The 17,701-nt window shown below is 40.0% G+C and overlaps 2 protein-coding genes across 2 annotated transcripts in view; one reads left to right on the top strand and one right to left on the bottom strand.

The window, feature by feature from the left end:
* The window catches only part of FBXL13 (F-box and leucine rich repeat protein 13), a 192,261-nt gene that overhangs the window by 112,043 nt on the left and 62,517 nt on the right, over window positions 1-17,701 (top strand). The gene's annotated exons all lie outside the window — the stretch shown is intronic.
* The window catches only part of FAM185A (family with sequence similarity 185 member A), a 153,600-nt gene continuing 139,256 nt past the window's right edge, over window positions 3,358-17,701 (bottom strand). The window contains exon 9 of the transcript XR_008617452.1: window positions 3,358-3,434. The gene's annotated coding sequence lies outside the window, so the exon portion shown is untranslated. The remainder of the gene's footprint in view (window positions 3,435-17,701) is intronic.

Here is a 17,701-nt window from a genome sequence, read left to right as displayed (position 1 = left end):
TGGTTCTGTGTGTGGATTTTAATCCTCATAAATGATATTGTGCTATAGCTCTGGCTCTTTCTCTTATTTCTGACAATGTTTCTAAAGGTGCCTCAGTCACCTCTTCTCTCGAACCCCTTAATCTCTTAATCATAGAGAGCCCCAAGGTTCAGTTCTTGGTCTACTTTTCTTCTCATCACACACTTGGTGATGTCACCTAGATCATCGCTTTAAATATCACCCACAACAACAAACACTCATATAAAAAAAGAATCACACAACAAACAAAAGTTTCCAGGTATCAGACACAACAATAGAAAATGGAAAAATGGTAAGATATGTTCCCTAATCTAAAGAAGATCAAAATATAGTGGAGGAGACAGACAGGCATAAAAATTATTTTACAATGTGGTAAGAGAGGAAGTATAAATGTGGTTAACAGCACAGACTAAAACACCAAACAGACCCAGTTTGAAATCTTAGCTTTACCTATCACTTCTAGCTGTGTATTCTTAGGTCAAATAACCTGTCTAAGGCTCAGTTTCCACATATGCTAAAGGGGATAATCATAGTACCTACCTGATGGGGTTCTAGCTATAAGTAAATAAGATAACGCATGTGAACCACTTAGTAGAGTGTCTGGAACAACTATTTTAAGTGAGATACCAGATGTACATATGTACATGAGGGTAAGGAGCCTTAAAGAGGGAATAACAAACATCCTGAGTGGTCTGGAGGTTATCTGTTGAGTGGAACCTTGAGACATGAATAGAATTCATCATTAAGAACAGGACGGAAAGGAAAACAACATAGGAGCAAGGTGTACTCTGTGAAGAGAAAAGGCAGTAGTTAGTGTTCATGTGGGAAAATAACAGGAATGGTTGAAAAAAAATAGGTGGGAGCTGGCTCACGAAGGGACTTGTATTTCCTGCTGCATAAGCCGCTTGAGTTTTGTCCTGTAAATGGAAAGCCACTGAAAGATTCTTAAGCATAGAAGTAAGGTCAGGTATTATGTCAAGATACAGCTGAGCAAAACCTATAATATAATAGTAAGGTATGGGCAGTTTCATAGTTACAATAATCAAACACAAAGACCTTAGAGACCAGCAGTCCAATGCCAATTTTATATGACAAAGTGGGGTTTAAGAAATAAATTTGATTAGAAATGGAAAAAGCTAAAGGCAATTTTAAAGTCAACAAAAAATGAGAATTATTTGAATTATAATTGAGACCACTGCCCATTCTCAGATCATGTGATTTGAGACTCAGGTAGTACAGGAAATTATGACCCAGTTTCCATCCTTTGTCTCTTCTGATCCAACAAAATATAACTTGTCATTAAAAATCTCAAATGATGGAATATCTTCCCTAAATCTGCCTTCTACACAGGGCGTCTATGAAGCCTGGAAACATAAGTAACATTTTACTTTTTTACAGTTTGAAGATGTCTTTGACAATATTACGCATATTCGCCTATGTTTGGGTAAAGAGACACTTTCTAAACCTCTTTAGTTTTATTTTAACAATAAACTTTCATTAAGTAATTTTTTTTAATTACAAAAATAAGGAGGAAAAAAATGCGGTAATCTAAACCGGCAGGGCCACACACTCCCTTCAAAGACTGGGCACTCACTCACCTTCACAAGGAGTTCGGTGAGCTCCTTCTCCCTACTGTACACTGCTCCGGAGGCCTTCCCTTCTTGCCACAAGACATCTACAGAGAAAGTGAAGACCACTGGATCAGTAAGCAGGAGGTTTTGGGAAGATAGGTTCTAATAAAGAAGAAATAGGAAGAAACTCCTCTCTCTGCATACAAAAGAAAAAAAAAGTTGGAGTGGAAACCCAAAGGTGTTCTTACATTAAATCAAGAAAAAGAACTCCAATAAGGAGCTATCACAGCAAAAGAGAGATGAAAGACCAACAATTGCCATCAACAACAGTGTGAAAAAGGTATTAACAGCATCTAGGTACAATAAAGATAGTCCAATAATAATGTCATCATCCTCAACTGCCTTCTAACAGCAGAACAATTTTCCTTTATCTATACTCATTTTCTGTTCTCTGTATGGCTCAGGTTGACTGTTCCCTAATCTAAAGAAGATCAAAATATAGTGGAGGAGACAGACAGGCATAAAAATTATTTTACAATGTGGTAAGAGAGGAAGTATAAATGTGGTTAACAGCACAGACTAAAACACCAAACAGACCCAGTTTGAAATCTTAGCTTTACCTATCACTTCTAGCTGTGTATTCTTAGGTCAAATAACCTGTCTAAGGCTCAGTTTCCACATATGCTAAAGGGGATAATCATAGTACCTACCTGATGGGGTTCTAGCTATAAGTAAATAAGATAACGCATGTGAACCACTTAGTAGAGTGTCTGGAACAACTATTTTAAGTGAGATACCAGATGTACATATGTACATGAGGGTAAGGAGCCTTAAAGAGGGAATAACAAACATCCTGAGTGGTCTGGAGGTTATCTGTTGAGTGGAACCTTGAGACATGAATAGAATTCATCATTAAGAACAGGACGGAAAGGAAAACAACATAGGAGCAAGGTGTACTCTGTGAAGAGAAAAGGCAGTAGTTAGTGTTCATGTGGGAAAATAACAGGAATGGTTGAAAAAAAATAGGTGGGAGCTGGCTCACGAAGGGACTTGTATTTCCTGCTGCATAAGCCGCTTGAGTTTTGTCCTGTAAATGGAAAGCCACTGAAAGATTCTTAAGCATAGAAGTAAGGTCAGGTATTATGTCAAGATACAGCTGAGCAAAACCTATAATATAATAGTAAGGTATGGGCAGTTTCATAGTTACAATAATCAAACACAAAGACCTTAGAGACCAGCAGTCCAATGCCAATTTTATATGACAAAGTGGGGTTTAAGAAATAAATTTGATTAGAAATGGAAAAAGCTAAAGGCAATTTTAAAGTCAACAAAAAATGAGAATTATTTGAATTATAATTGAGACCACTGCCCATTCTCAGATCATGTGATTTGAGACTCAGGTAGTACAGGAAATTATGACCCAGTTTCCATCCTTTGTCTCTTCTGATCCAACAAAATATAACTTGTCATTAAAAATCTCAAATGATGGAATATCTTCCCTAAATCTGCCTTCTACACAGGGCGTCTATGAAGCCTGGAAACATAAGTAACATTTTACTTTTTTACAGTTTGAAGATGTCTTTGACAATATTACGCATATTCGCCTATGTTTGGGTAAAGAGACACTTTCTAAACCTCTTTAGTTTTATTTTAACAATAAACTTTCATTAAGTAATTTTTTTTAATTACAAAAATAAGGAGGAAAAAAATGCGGTAATCTAAACCGGCAGGGCCACACACTCCCTTCAAAGACTGGGCACTCACTCACCTTCACAAGGAGTTCGGTGAGCTCCTTCTCCCTACTGTACACTGCTCCGGAGGCCTTCCCTTCTTGCCACAAGACATCTACAGAGAAAGTGAAGACCACTGGATCAGTAAGCAGGAGGTTTTGGGAAGATAGGTTCTAATAAAGAAGAAATAGGAAGAAACTCCTCTCTCTGCATACAAAAGAAAAAAAAAGTTGGAGTGGAAACCCAAAGGTGTTCTTACATTAAATCAAGAAAAAGAACTCCAATAAGGAGCTATCACAGCAAAAGAGAGATGAAAGACCAACAATTGCCATCAACAACAGTGTGAAAAAGGTATTAACAGCATCTAGGTACAATAAAGATAGTCCAATAATAATGTCATCATCCTCAACTGCCTTCTAACAGCAGAACAATTTTCCTTTATCTATACTCATTTTCTGTTCTCTGTATGGCTCAGGTTGACCTTTTTCAGCAGTGGCTTCCTTCTTCTCTGCCTTCCTAGCCAGTCAAGGGAAGTGTGTGAACTGCTATGAGCAGGGTTAGCAGAAAAGAGTAAGGCGAAGGTGTGGAATTTCAGTATACTATCACCAGAGCTGGAGCCAGGGAACTGAATCCCTGACTAGACAAACCGTGGTGAGAGATGAACCATCAGCCTCCTGTCCTCAGGGACCCCTCCTTCAGACAAGCCCGGAAACCCATACAGAATTAGCCACCTGCTTCCAGCAACCTCTGCTGCAGCACTCAGCATCAGGAACACAGCCATCACTGGGAGAAGGCTCAGAGGACAGGTTCCTGACCAGAATGTAAGGTCCGACTTTCCACTTCCTGTCTGAGGTGCTCCCCCAGAGACACTCTACAATACCAACGAATCTGTTCATGTGGGTGTCTCGGTTCCTTTTATGACAACATGGCTGTGCCCTATTGAAAGTGGGTAGTGAAAATTACAGAAGCACCCTAGCTGAAAACTGTTGCCATGGGCTCTACAAAGCCAAGATCTGCAGTTCCAGTGAGAGCAGAAGACTGAGTAGTGAACATCCAGACAAACCCCTCATTCTCACGTGATCTGTCAGCTCTGGCTTGTGGTCAGTTTGACTTTCCCTCTTTCTTTAGAGGACACTGGTGTCTGCCATGCATGGTTTCAGACCAGAGGTCACTAGCGTTTCAAAAGTAGGATATATGGTTTTATTTCCTGTTCTTTTACTGGGGCTACAGAGTATGGCAATGGACAGCGACTTAAAAATGGAAGGGAAGGAAATATGGTGCAGCCAACCAGCCCTCATAATCATAGAAATCTTTAATATACAGGCCTCAGAGAATGCTAATCCTTGCTTTATATCATATATATATCCTGGACTGTATCTAGTTTTGTACCATCTGATGTCAAAAATTCAACACATGTCAATTAGAAATTTTAAAATGTAATATGGTATCCTGCACTAGATCCTAGAACAGGAAAAAGGACATTATAGAAAAACTGGTGAAACAGGAATAGAATTTGTAGTTTAGTTAATAGCACTGTAACAATGTTAATTTTTTAGTCTTGACAAATGTACCATGGTTATTTTAGATGTTAACATCAGGATAAGCTGGGTAAGGGGTATGTGGGAAATCTCTGTATTATCTTTGCAAATTTTCTATAAATCTAAAATTATGCCAAAAAAACCCAACAACAAACACTCATATATTTATATATAGAAAAAATATATATAATGTATATATAAAATCATTACATATGTATATGCATAATATACACACACAAATATATGCTCACATACATATATACACATATATATGTAATGTATGCACATAGGAGTATGTTTATATATGCATATATACATGTGCATGTATATGTGCTTATAGGAGTATATATGTATATAGGAGTACTTATATATGTTATATATAGAGAGAGGTAATATATGTATATATGCATGTACATATATATACATATACACATATTATGTATACATACACAGACACATATATATGATAGATAATATATATCTTCAACCCAGAGTTCTCTCTCGAATTTTAGACTCATATCTTTTTAAAAATTTATTCATTTATTTTATTTATTTTTGGCTGCATCGGGTCTTAGTTGCAGCACGCAGGCTCTAGTTGAGGCACGCAAGCTCAGCAGTTGTGGCACGCGGGCTTAGTTGTCGCGCGGCACGTGGGATCTTACTTCGCTGACCAGGGATCAAACCTGCGTCCCCTGAATGGCAAGGCGGATTCTTTACCATTGGACCATGAGCGAAGTCCCTAGACTCTTAAATCTTAAAAAAAAAAAAAAAAAAAATCCCTGCTCTAAAAGGTAACTCCTTGTTCCACCTTCGGCCTTTCCTATCTCAGTTAATGACAGCTCCATGTTTACAGCTGCTTAGGCCAAAAGTCTTGGAGTCATCTGTTACAGACTGAATTGTATCCCCTCCAAATTAATATGTTGAATTCCTAACCCCTGGTATTTAGAATGTGACCTTGTTTGGAAATCAAGTCATTACAGATGTAATTAGTTAAGATGAGATCATTAGGGTGGGCCCTAATCCAATGTGACTGATTCTCTTATAAAAAGGGGAAATTTGGACACGGACACATGCATACTGGAGAGCACCATGTAAACATGAAGACAGCCATCTACAAACCAATGAGAGAGGCCTGAACCATATCCTTCCCTCACGTTGACGGAGCCAACCCCGCTAACACTGCGATCTTGGACCTTTTGGCCTCCAGAACTGTTGGACAACAAATTTCTGTTGTTTAAGCCACCAGTTTGTGGTACTTAGTTACAGCAGACCTAGCCAACTAATACAATATTCTTGACTTTTTCTCTCACACTCCACATGCACTCTGTCCGGAAGTCCAGCTGACTGTTACTTCAGAATCCCTCCAGGATCTGACCACTCCTCACCATTTTCACAGTTACTACCCAAGTCCAGGTCACCATCATTTCTTGCCCGGATTATTGTGATAGCTTCCTAACTGGTCTCTGTGCTTGCACTTCAACCTCTAAAGTTTCCTCCCAACACAGCAGCATCTAGAATGGTCTTTTGAAAACCCAAGTCAATGTTCTGCCTCAGTTCAAATACCTGGCAAGTCTTCCTATTTACTCAATAAAACAAAAGCCTTGGAAGGACCTTCAGGATCGCATATAATCTACCTCCTTCCCTAATTGTCTCTCTGACACCACTTCCTACTACTCTTCCTCTTACCAACTCTGCTCCAGCCACACTGGCTTCCTTGATGTTCTTTCAACACACAAGCTCTTGCCTTCGGGTTTTTTGCACTGGCTGTTTTCCTTGCCGGGAACACTCTTTCTGCAGCTACCTGTATGGCTTTCTCACCTCCTTTAAGTCTTTCCCACATACCCCCAAATGAATGAATAAGTGGATAAAAATGCATCAGCTAAAATGCTCCAAAGAGATCCATATTAGTTCCATGTTCATATCAGAGCTCTCTAAAATATGATCTTGTTTCTTTCAAAATCTCAAAGAAGAAAATACGGGTATGATTAAGAGTTTTAATGGAAAGGATAAGTCTATCTTACATGTACATGAGAAAGTGCCAATTAGGAGGGCAGTGATTCCTGGTTATGCTTTTCCTTTACCCTCTGCTCTGTTTGTGTGTAACTCCAAGGGTTCTCATGTTGATATTGCCTTGGGTAGCCACTTTTCCTACAGATTCATGTATCTCCAGTTGTGTTTAGCAGTGGGTTATAGCATTATGTAGGAAGCTAGGCATGGAATAATCACAGCTATGCTGGGAAGGAAGGCTAGGCTGAAGCCAATCTCTGGTTGAAACCCAAATGCCCAGAAATCAGTAACTCTGAACATGGAGTGGGAAAAGGAGCCAGATGAAGAGTGGGGAGTTTGGGCCAAGGTACAGATTTACATGTTCAGATTTAAGATTTAAGTTAAACCAGAGAGCAAGAGAGCTTACAACAGTTTCTGCCTCTCTGTTCCCGTGCTCTTCATTTCCAGCCTAAGTACTTCCACTAGGCTCACTCTTTGCCCTCTGACTAAACACCCTCATACTTTCCCTTTCTCCCATTCACCAGGTTAACTTTCACATACCCTTTGAGGCTCTGCTCAATCACAACCTTCTCTAGGAACCCCTTGCTGACCCCTCCTTTCCCCTAACCCAAGCTGGGTTAAGATCCCTTCATTCCACTTCCGCTAAGCATTCTCTATGTATTTGATGGTCTGCTTATTTGTCTGCTCTATGCCCCACTGTGAGCTCCTTGATGGTCAGGATGGTGCCTTATTTATCTGTATCTGTATCCTCAGTGCATAATAAATACCTGGCACATAGTAGGACTTTGATCAATGTTTCAAGAATGAATGAATGAAACTGCAGCCAATTTCAGGGTATGGCTAGCCAGGTTCTTCAGGTGGAAGCTCAGGAGGCTTGTTAGTATCTGAGAAGTTGGCAACTTGCTACAGCAAGGTCTGATGATCTTTTCTTGGTAAGAGTTGGGTCTGACATTTCTTTCAATTTACAGGGAGAAAAGAGCCTAGGAAACTACAAAATACTAAAGTGAAAGTATGTTTTCATCAATTATTTTTCAGTTACTACACAAGTCAACAGAAATGAAAAGGGACAGCATCCCAGAAATGTTCAAATGATTGGGATACTCAATATAGTAATAATGGTTTATCAGTAGTTCCTGTACTATTAAATCTCTCTGGGACCCATGAATCTTAAAGGTACACTGTGGAAACTGCAAACTGGAAGATTCTAAGGTCATTTCAGTTCTCTCTAGGCTACATAAATTCCAACCTCCCCTTTCAGAGAGGCAAAGATCATGGAAGGTCTTACTTATTCACCCCTGGGGTTTGTGGTGGAGCTGGGAGAAAGCCACAGAGGCACATCCAGGGATGAATGTATCAGCCAAATGGAACAGAGACTGCATAAGCAGAGCAATCTCTCTCACTCTCTCTCTCATACAGCAGAAGGCAGTAGGATGGTGAAAGGATCCCCAAACTGAAGTTAAGAGACCCGGGATCTAGTCCTTGCTATGCCACTAAGCACTTGTGCAACCCTGGACATTTACTTGCTTTTTCTGCTTCAGTTCTCTCTTCTGTAGAATGGTTAGATGATCTCTGAGATCTCTTTCAGCTTTAGGATTTTGTGTTTCTGTATGACTAACCAAGATAACTAAAGAAGGAGTAAGACTGGGGGAAAAGAATAATGAATGTTATTTTGGAAAAGCTGAATTTGAGGTTCCTGTGATATACCTGGTTGTCAATGACAAGAACTAATTGAAAGTGGAAGTCTGGTCCTTGGAGCAGAGCTGGGAGTGGAGGTACAGATTTGGTAGTTTATCAGCAGGAGGTAAATGGAACAGTAAGAGTTGAGTGACCAGCTAAACCAGTTGTGAATAAACAGGTTATGTACCAAAATAAATTGGTAACAGCTAAATTCAAACTTGTAATTCACTTAATATTTATTTGATTACATTTTCCCTTATTCTATATTTTAATGGATGGTAATAATAACTGCTACCATTTGTTGGGTATTGGCTATGACCTAGGTGTTGAAGAAAGTGTTTTACATTTATTATCTCATTTAATATTTATAAATAACTACATGAGGTCAGTATCACTATTCCCATTTTTGAGATGTGGAAACTGAACACCGGTCTGTTGGTAAACATCTAACAACTGGATAGGAACACGCAAATCCCTGAGTTACAGTGGTTGCTGACTTGCATGGTGTAAAAACTCTCACCATCGGGGCTTCCCTGGTGGCGCAGTGGTTGCGCGTCCGCCTGCCGATGCAGGGGAACCGGGTTCGCGCCCCGGTCTGGGAGGATCCCACATGCCGCGGAGCGGCTGGGCCCGTGGGCCATGGCCGCTGGGCCTGCGCGTCCGGAGCCTGTGCTCCGCAACGGGAGAGGCCACAACAGAGGGAGGCCCGCATACCACAAAACAAAAAAAAAAACCTCTCACCATGGCCTATTTCAAGCTAACAACAAGAGGTCACTGAACAGAGAGATAGGAAGAAATGTGCCTTATGTAATACTGTCACCATACAGATATAATAAACATACATATCTTCAAGAGCATAGATAATGGTAACATGTGGTAAAATAATTAGAAGGTCATGAGTTTGGGTATTCACTACACTCGTTAATATAGTTTATTTAATTTTAAGTTTATATGATTTAATCTTTTAACTAGCTGTGTTTAACAACTGGCTTCCATAGTTCCTAAAATTTTAACAATCTGCTCTTGCAAGCTAGTATAAGCTGGCTCCACACACCACTGAAAATGATGCTAAGACAGAGTAAGTAGCTTGCCTAAGGTCACATAGAAAATGTCTGGGGCAAGATTAGAACCTTGATCCACCTAATTCTGAAGACCAGGCTCTTAACCACTAGACTATCATTTGTAAAACTATAAAGTGCTATGTACTGTGTATGGTAAAAAAATTGTTGCTGCATTTCGTATTTGAAAAAAATGTTATGTGGTCTTAAGTGTCATCAATAAGCAGGGGTTCTAGTGGAAAAGCAGCCATGAATCAGAAAAGTCACAGTGCAATTTCTGCTTTTCTGGGTCAGTTCTTGTGCCTGAGTTTCCCTGTTAAAGGAATGCTTTGTGTCCTTTTTGAATCGCACTTCAACCCATGTTGGGAAAAAAAAATAGAAGAATTTATTAACATCTTTTTACGTTTCTTGTAGATAGGACTCATGGAAATTTAAATGGTTGTTATTATTAGTTTAATATAACTTTATACTAGCCATACTGAAGATAAAATATAAAGAAATATAACAAACACCTATCGTTTAGCATCCATAGATTAATGCAATCTCTTTGTAGCCAAAATGTATAAGGATGTTTATTACATTAAGTAGTAAAAAATAAAACATCTGGAAACAATTTTTAGATCTTGAAGAATCAGATGACAAAATGATGAGTCTCAGGGGACTAAGATCATATGTACCCCTCTGGAGAAAAGGTTTGAAAAAAATTTTAATGCTTTCTGAAAAACCATACTTATTTTAGTTTCTCCTCTGTTCCCTATCATAGGAAATGACTTACACACAGAATTTCATGAACTGCTCATAAAACTCTACTTAGGATTGTAGCTGTAAAGCCACCATCTAGCTCAATAAATCTAGACAAACCAAGTAGCTCTATGGATCATTGTGTTGTAAAAATGAAGTATTATAGTTGTGATTCTCTTGGTTAAAAAAGAGATAGGGACTTCCCTGGTGGTCTAGTGGTTAATACTTCGCCTTCCAGTGTAGGGGTGAGGATTTGATCCCGATCGGGGAGCTAAGATCCCACATGCCTCGCAGCCAAAAAAACCAAAACATAAAAAACAGAAGCAATATTGTAACAAATTCTATAAAGACTTTAAAAATGGTCCACATAAAAAAAAATCTTTAGGGGCTTCCCTGGTGGCGCAGTGGTTGCGCGTCCGCCTGCCGATGCAGGGGAACCGGGTTCGCGCCCCGGTCTGGGGGGATCCCACGTGCCGCGGAGCTGCTGGGCCCGTGAGCCATGGCCGCTGGGCCTGCGCTCCGGAGCCTGTGCTCCGCAACGGGAGAGGCCGCAGCAGGGGGAGGCCCGAAAAAAATCTTAAAAAAAAAAAGGAGATAAATCTCCGTTATAATACAGGGGAAGCTATAAGTAATTTGGCCAGTGGGTGAGGAAGAGAACAACATAGTATACTCTAGACAAGAATGGTAAAGTTTAGGAAGGGTCAGCCTGCTTCTGCAGATCGCAGCTCTGAGTCATTGCGCGGTGAGTACATGCAGAGTTGGCACGCGTGCTTGCCTTCCTGACATCTGCAGGCTTTACTAATCTTATGTTCTAGTTCCTTACTCACATTGGAAAATGAAACTTTTTTTTCATGTTTGGCTGTTCAGTGTTCTTAGATATATATGGCAATCTTTAACAAATGACCGTATTGACTATGCCCCCCCCACACTTTGGAACTACAAATTTACATTCTACAAACAACTTATTTGACAACTACTCGGTCTATTAACAAGCGGTTGTTGCATCATACTTTGCGCTAAGCACGGTGCTGTACTGTAAAGGACATGATGGATAAGATGCTGTTCATGTTCCTTGGCAGGGATATTAGACATGTGCATAGATATTAGACATGTGCATATAAGGCAGAAGATGCAAAATGCAAAGTGAGGGCTCTGGTCGTTGGTGCTCTGAGATGTAAGAGAGAGAGACAGATCTATCTGAAGCTTCTTCCAGGGCTACCTGGGAGAAGTGCATTAGTGAACATAGAGGAGGGGGTGGCCATGAAGAATATATAGACTGGAACGTACGGCATCATCCAAAGAGAGAGATTGGCAGGGATAATAATTAGACCTCTCTTCCTGTCACCACAAAGGACACAATATTTGAAAGCCTGTCAAGCCCTGTTAACACAGATCCCGGGAAGTGTTGCTATTGAAGCTTGTGGCACATTTGAATGCAATAAAACATAATATTCCATAATGTTTGGGGAGAAATCTTTGTCTTTCTCTTCAACAATTCATTCTACTTGCTAAGCCAGGCTTCTCTGAGGTCACCAAGAAGTCATGAAGGATATATGGATATGACTAAAGTCATCACATCACCCGTTAGTCACTGGTTGCAGTGCTGGTTGGAATGAGAGAAATAGCTGGAAATGGTACAGGAACACAATGTGGGCCACGTCTACCTAAGATGGATATTTCTAGCTGTCATAGAGGGTCTGGCCCTGTATATAGCTCTTTTCCGTGCTGTCGAGCTAACTGATTCAAAGACACTGTTGTTAAGAAGTGGAAAGTGGGAGCTTGGTAAGATGCTATCCTCACTGAGGTAAGTCTCTTCCTTCTTTTCACCACTTTGGAGTGGCTAGGAGGGATCTGAGCTAGACCTTGATGCACAGCACTTTCGTCTTCATTTTGTATGGTTCACTGATAGCTCATTTCCCACACAGACAGCTCTGTCCTGTTGTGCTGATGGGTTGAGACACACGAGGCAAATGAGAATTTCCCTGTGATCACCAAGGCTTCTCTGCCCCCATTAGCAGCAGTAGCAGTCTGCTGGGACTTGAGACTGGAACACCACTGGTGTGGCCAACTTCCCCAAGTTCCTAAATCAATGGGAACTTAAACCAGAAAATAGGAGAGTGGCAGGGCTCCAGTTGGTGCCCAAATTGAAGCCCAAATCACCTCAAAACTAAACAACAAGAGATTAGATCCCAAGTTTTGTAAGAATCCTATGCAGGAAATGCACAGATACCAGATGCGGTGAAACCTGGTATTTTAATGTGGTAAAATATTTTGCTTTTTCCTCCTAGAAAGGAATCTTTAATTTTAGGCTTATATCACCATTCTTTCAGTGAAGAGAAAGGACAACTAATAGTTGGTTAGCCTAAAAGATTCTGGCAGGAATACTTGAGTCATGAAATAGTAGCCAAGCAACTCTTTGGATATTCTAAAATAAACTGTGTAGAGAACTAAGCGTTTCATGCCAGGACAAAACTAAAAAGCTTTTCTCACAGGTCTCCCTGCCCCGCCCCCCCCTTTTCTGTATACAATCTTACTGGTTGATAGCACCCAGTTTTTGGCTGCATTGCAAAGAACCACTCAGCTGTGGCTGATTACTGCTCTCATTTTTTCCCCTTGTTCAGGAAATCTTGTCATGAGCATGTTTCCGAGAAAGCAAGACAGAAAAAGGTTTTTGCTTGCTTTGGGGAAGCCATTATTGGAGAGGCTAGTGTTAGGGTAATAGACTAGGGCTGAGATAAAGGGGAGGAATTTAGAAGTGTTGTGAAAAAAAACTGTTTCCATCCCTGGAGTTGTGAGTCACAATGGGAGAAATGGTCTCTATCCTTGGCTCTGCCATCGACGGTGTGACTCAGGAACATTCTTCCATTCATTCAGCACTTACCGAGCACCCACTCTGTGTCTGACACTATGTCCAGCACTGGGGATGCACAGTGAGGAATAGACAAGAACCTGTTCTCAAATCACACAACTTCTCTAAATACCTTTTCTTTACGTTTACAATGTGAGGGATGGACTAGAATGATCTTTCAAGGCCCTCTACCTCTAGTACTTGAATCTTTATTTTTCTGTGGGCTCACAATGTGCCCAGAAGAACAGTAACAGGAAAACTGGTTCTCAAAGCACATGCCAGGCTTTGTGACCACCGAGAGGGGTGGGATAGGGAGGGTGGGAGGGAGGGAGACGCAAGAGGGAAGAGATATGGGAACATATGTATATGTATAACTGATTCACTTTGTTGTAAAGGAGAAACTAACACACTATTGTAAAACAGTTATACTCCAATAAAGATGTTAAAAAAAAAAAAAAAAAAAAAGATGATATTTTCAACTTACCATGGGTTTACTGGGACGTAACCCCATGGTAAGTTGAGGAAGATCTGTACAACAGAAGCAGCAGCCAAGGAACCAGTAGGAGAAATAATGGTTTTTATTTAAAGACAGTCACGGCATGGAAGCAACCTAAGTGTCCATCAACAGATGAATGGATAAAGAAGATGTGGCACATATATACAATGGAATATTACTCAGCCATAAAAAGAAATGAAACTGAGTTATTTGTAATGAGGTGGATAGACCTGGAGTCTGTCATACAGAGTGAAGTAAGTCAGAAGGAGAAAAACAAATACCGTATGCTAACACATATATATGGAATCTAAGAAAAAAAATGTCATGAAGAGATTAGTGGTAGGATGGGAATAAAACACAGACCTACTAGAGCATGGACTTGAGGACGTGGGGAGGGGGAAGGGTAAGCTGTGACGAAGTGAGAGAGTGGCAGGGACATATATGCACTACCAAATGTAAATTAGATAGCTAGTGGGAAGCTGCCGCATAGCACAGGGAGATCACCTCTGTGCTTTGTGACCATGAGAGGGGTGGGATAGGGAGGGTGGGAGGGAGGGAGACGCAAGAGGGGAGAGATATGGGAACATATGTATATGTATAACTGATTCACTTTGTTGTAAAGGAGAAACTAACACACTATTGTAAAACAGTTATACTCCAATAAAGATGTTAAAAAAAAAAAGCACATGCCAGTTATTGTGCTAACTAATCACTTTTATATACATTACTCTATTTGTTTTCTCAAGAAGCTCCTAAAATAAGTATTATTATATCCATTTTATAGATGAGAAAACATCTATAAAGCATCAGAGAGGTTGAGTTATCTTTTGTTGTAAGTGAGAAAGAGGCAGTGCCAGACTCAAACCCGGCTCTGCTGACTCCAAGCCCGGCATTCTTTCCCCCTCGTCTGTTCTCCAGATTTATAATGTTAGTTCATCTCCCCTGGACTTTTCTCTGGGAATATTTATGGAAAACTTATTCAAGAATCCATGGCAGTACAATATGAAATATGTAACTTTTGCCTTATGGGTCTTCCATTAGTTTTCCTTCCCTCTTTACCTACTAAGTTTTCTTATTCATCCCAAGGGTGACTTGCCACTTCATTTAAGCCCAGTGCTTCCACTGCTTTGCCTTTGCTTGTGCTTTACCTTCAGCTTGGAATCATTATCAATCTTTCCTTCAGCCAAATTCTGTACTCTTTCCCAGACTTTGTCTTACTCCTAAATTTAATTCATTCATCTCCTAATAGTTATCCAACACAGTAAGAAGTTGAAAAAAGAGTATAAGATCATCTCCTTGGGGGAAATAAGATATGCACAGATTACAGGAAAGTTATAGGCTAAAATACTTATAGACCTGTAAGGGAAAGAGAAGGAAGGTAGCAGAATAGGGCTGGAGTCATTGGAACTTGAGGAATAGTTAAGGCTTAATTAGATGAAAAGAGAAAGAGGCAGGGAAAGGTAACAAGGTCAGACAAAGAGCAGAGGTCCGCTGAGTTTTGAAGAAGTTGGATGTCTTTCTGGCTGGAGTGACTAGGTTTGAAGAACTCTGGAAGCTGGAATGGAACATTTGAACTGGATGTTACTGCTGAAGAATGTGAATCAGAAGGAGTACTGGATTAAGAGTTTGCACATCTGTGTTCTTGCCTGATCAATTTGTAATCTGGAGAAAATGGATCAACAGACCTGAGTCTCCATTTCCTTATCTCCTGGGCCCACCTTGGTCTATAGAAGTCCAAGCTCCTTAGAATAGCCTGTCTCTTCTACTGTTACCACCTCCAGCCATTTTATAATATGTCTCTATGTGTGAGGAGTCAGTTATGAACTAAGACCTTTCACAACATGGTATAATCACATGTACTCTGTGAGAACTCTCACAGTGCTGAAAAACATGATTTCTCACATAGGTACACAAGTTAAATAATAAAAATTAAGCTATACAATTTAAATAATGAAATCAGGCTACACAAGTTAAATAATACTCATACACATGCATTAAAAATTGAATTTTTGATTGTGAGTTTGGTATTAGCAGATGCAAACTAGTATATATAGGATGGATAAACAAGGTCCTACTATATAGCACAGGGAACTATTATATTCAATATCCTGTGATAAACCATAATGGAAAAGAATATGAAGAAGAATATATATATGTATGTATAACTGAATCACTTTGCCGTACAGCAGAAATTAACACAACATTGTAAATTAACTATACTTCAATAAAATATTAAAAAATGGAATTTTTACCCTACCAATTTCATAATTTAACTTTAAGACACTAAAGTTCCTTAATTAAATATTTAGAATTAAAACTTTAAGGCTAGAGAGTTTCTGTTTTAACTTGAAAATGTGAGGCAACAATAAGGTCTTAGGGCTTTCTTTTCAGTTGTGTATGATTCGGACAGTTAGTGGTGCCAGATAGGATGAATGGTCTCAAAGATGCTAATCTGGAAAAAAAATGTGGCCAGGCAAGCTCAGATGATCAGCCAGGACAAAGCAGGCAAGAGCAAAAAGAACATCAAACATGAGTCTTAGGAAAAGTCAATGTCCAAAGTCTTCAAGGAAGCTGTGATGTTAATTTTAGTGTGTCAACTTGAATGGGCCATGGGGTGCCCAGTTTTTTCGATAAACATTTTTCTAGGTTTGTCTGTGAGGGTGTTTCTGGATGAGATCAATATTTAAGTCAGTAGACTAAGTAAAGCAGATTGCCCTCCCCAGTGTGGGGTCTCATCCAATCTGTTGAGGGCCTGAATAGAACAAAAAGGCTGAGAAAGGGAAAATACACTCTCTTTGCCTGACTGTCTTCAAGCTAGAACACTGGTCTTTTCCTGCCTTCAGACTTGGACTCAGACTGGAACAATACCTTCAGCTCATCTGGGTCTCCAGCTTACCAACTGCAGATCTTGGGACTTCTTAGTCTCTATTGTTGTATGAGCCAATTCCTTATAATAACTCTATGTATTTATGTATGTATGTACGTATGTACATTTCTATCTATCTATATATCTATCTATCTATCTATCTATCTATCCATCCATCCATCCATCCATCTATCTCCTATTGGATCTCTTTCTCTGGGGAACCCTGACTAACACAGTAGCATTATCATCTGGATCCAAAAGTGAAGGAACAAGGCAGCAGGTCTCTCTCAGAGTCCAGTGGCAAAAGGTCTTTTGTGTCCTTTTAAAGACACATGTACCGCAATGTTCACTGCAGCACTATTTACAATAGCCAGGTCATGGAAGTAACCTAAATGCCCATCGACAGACAAATGGATAAAGAAGATGTGGTACATATATACAATGGGATATTACTCAGCCATAAAAAGGAACGAAATTGGGTCATTTGTAGAGATGTGGATGGATCTAGAGACTGTAATACAGAGTGAAGTAAGTCAGAAAGAGAAAAACAAGTTTGCAGGGCAGAAGTTGAGACACAGATATTGAGAACAAACGTATGGACACCAAGGGGGGAAGTGGCAGGGGGGATGGTGGTGGTGGTGTGATGAATTGGGAGATTGGGATTGACATATGTATAAAATGGATAACTAATAAGAGCCTGCTGTTTAAAAAAATAAATTAAAGGGCTTCCCTGGTGGCACAGTGGTTGAGTCTGCCTGCTGATGCAGGGGACACAGGTTCGTGCCCCGGTCTGGGAAGATCCCACATGCCGCGGAGCAGCTAGGCCTGTGAGTCATGGCCGCTGAGCCTGTGCGTCCGGAGCCTGTGCTCCGCAATGGGAAAGGCCACAACAGTGAGAGGCCCGTGTACCGAAAAGAAAAAAATAAATAAATAAATAAATAAAATTCAAAAAACAAGAAAGGTCTTTTGTGTCCTTTTAAGCACAGTAATGCAAGCTGATCTTAAGAGGTAGTGTAGTTTAATGACTACATTGAAACTAGACTGCCTGGATTTTTATCCTGGCTCCACTATTTATGAGCTAGATGACCTTGGACACATTATTTAACTGCTCTGGGCCTCATTTTTCTCATTTGTAAAAAAAAAAAAAAAAA

Source organism: Physeter macrocephalus, chromosome 5 (assembly GCF_002837175.3).
Source record: "Physeter macrocephalus isolate SW-GA chromosome 5, ASM283717v5, whole genome shotgun sequence".
Lineage (NCBI taxonomy): Eukaryota > Metazoa > Chordata > Mammalia > Artiodactyla > Physeteridae > Physeter > Physeter macrocephalus.
This window is presented reverse-complemented; position numbering and strand designations above follow the sequence as displayed.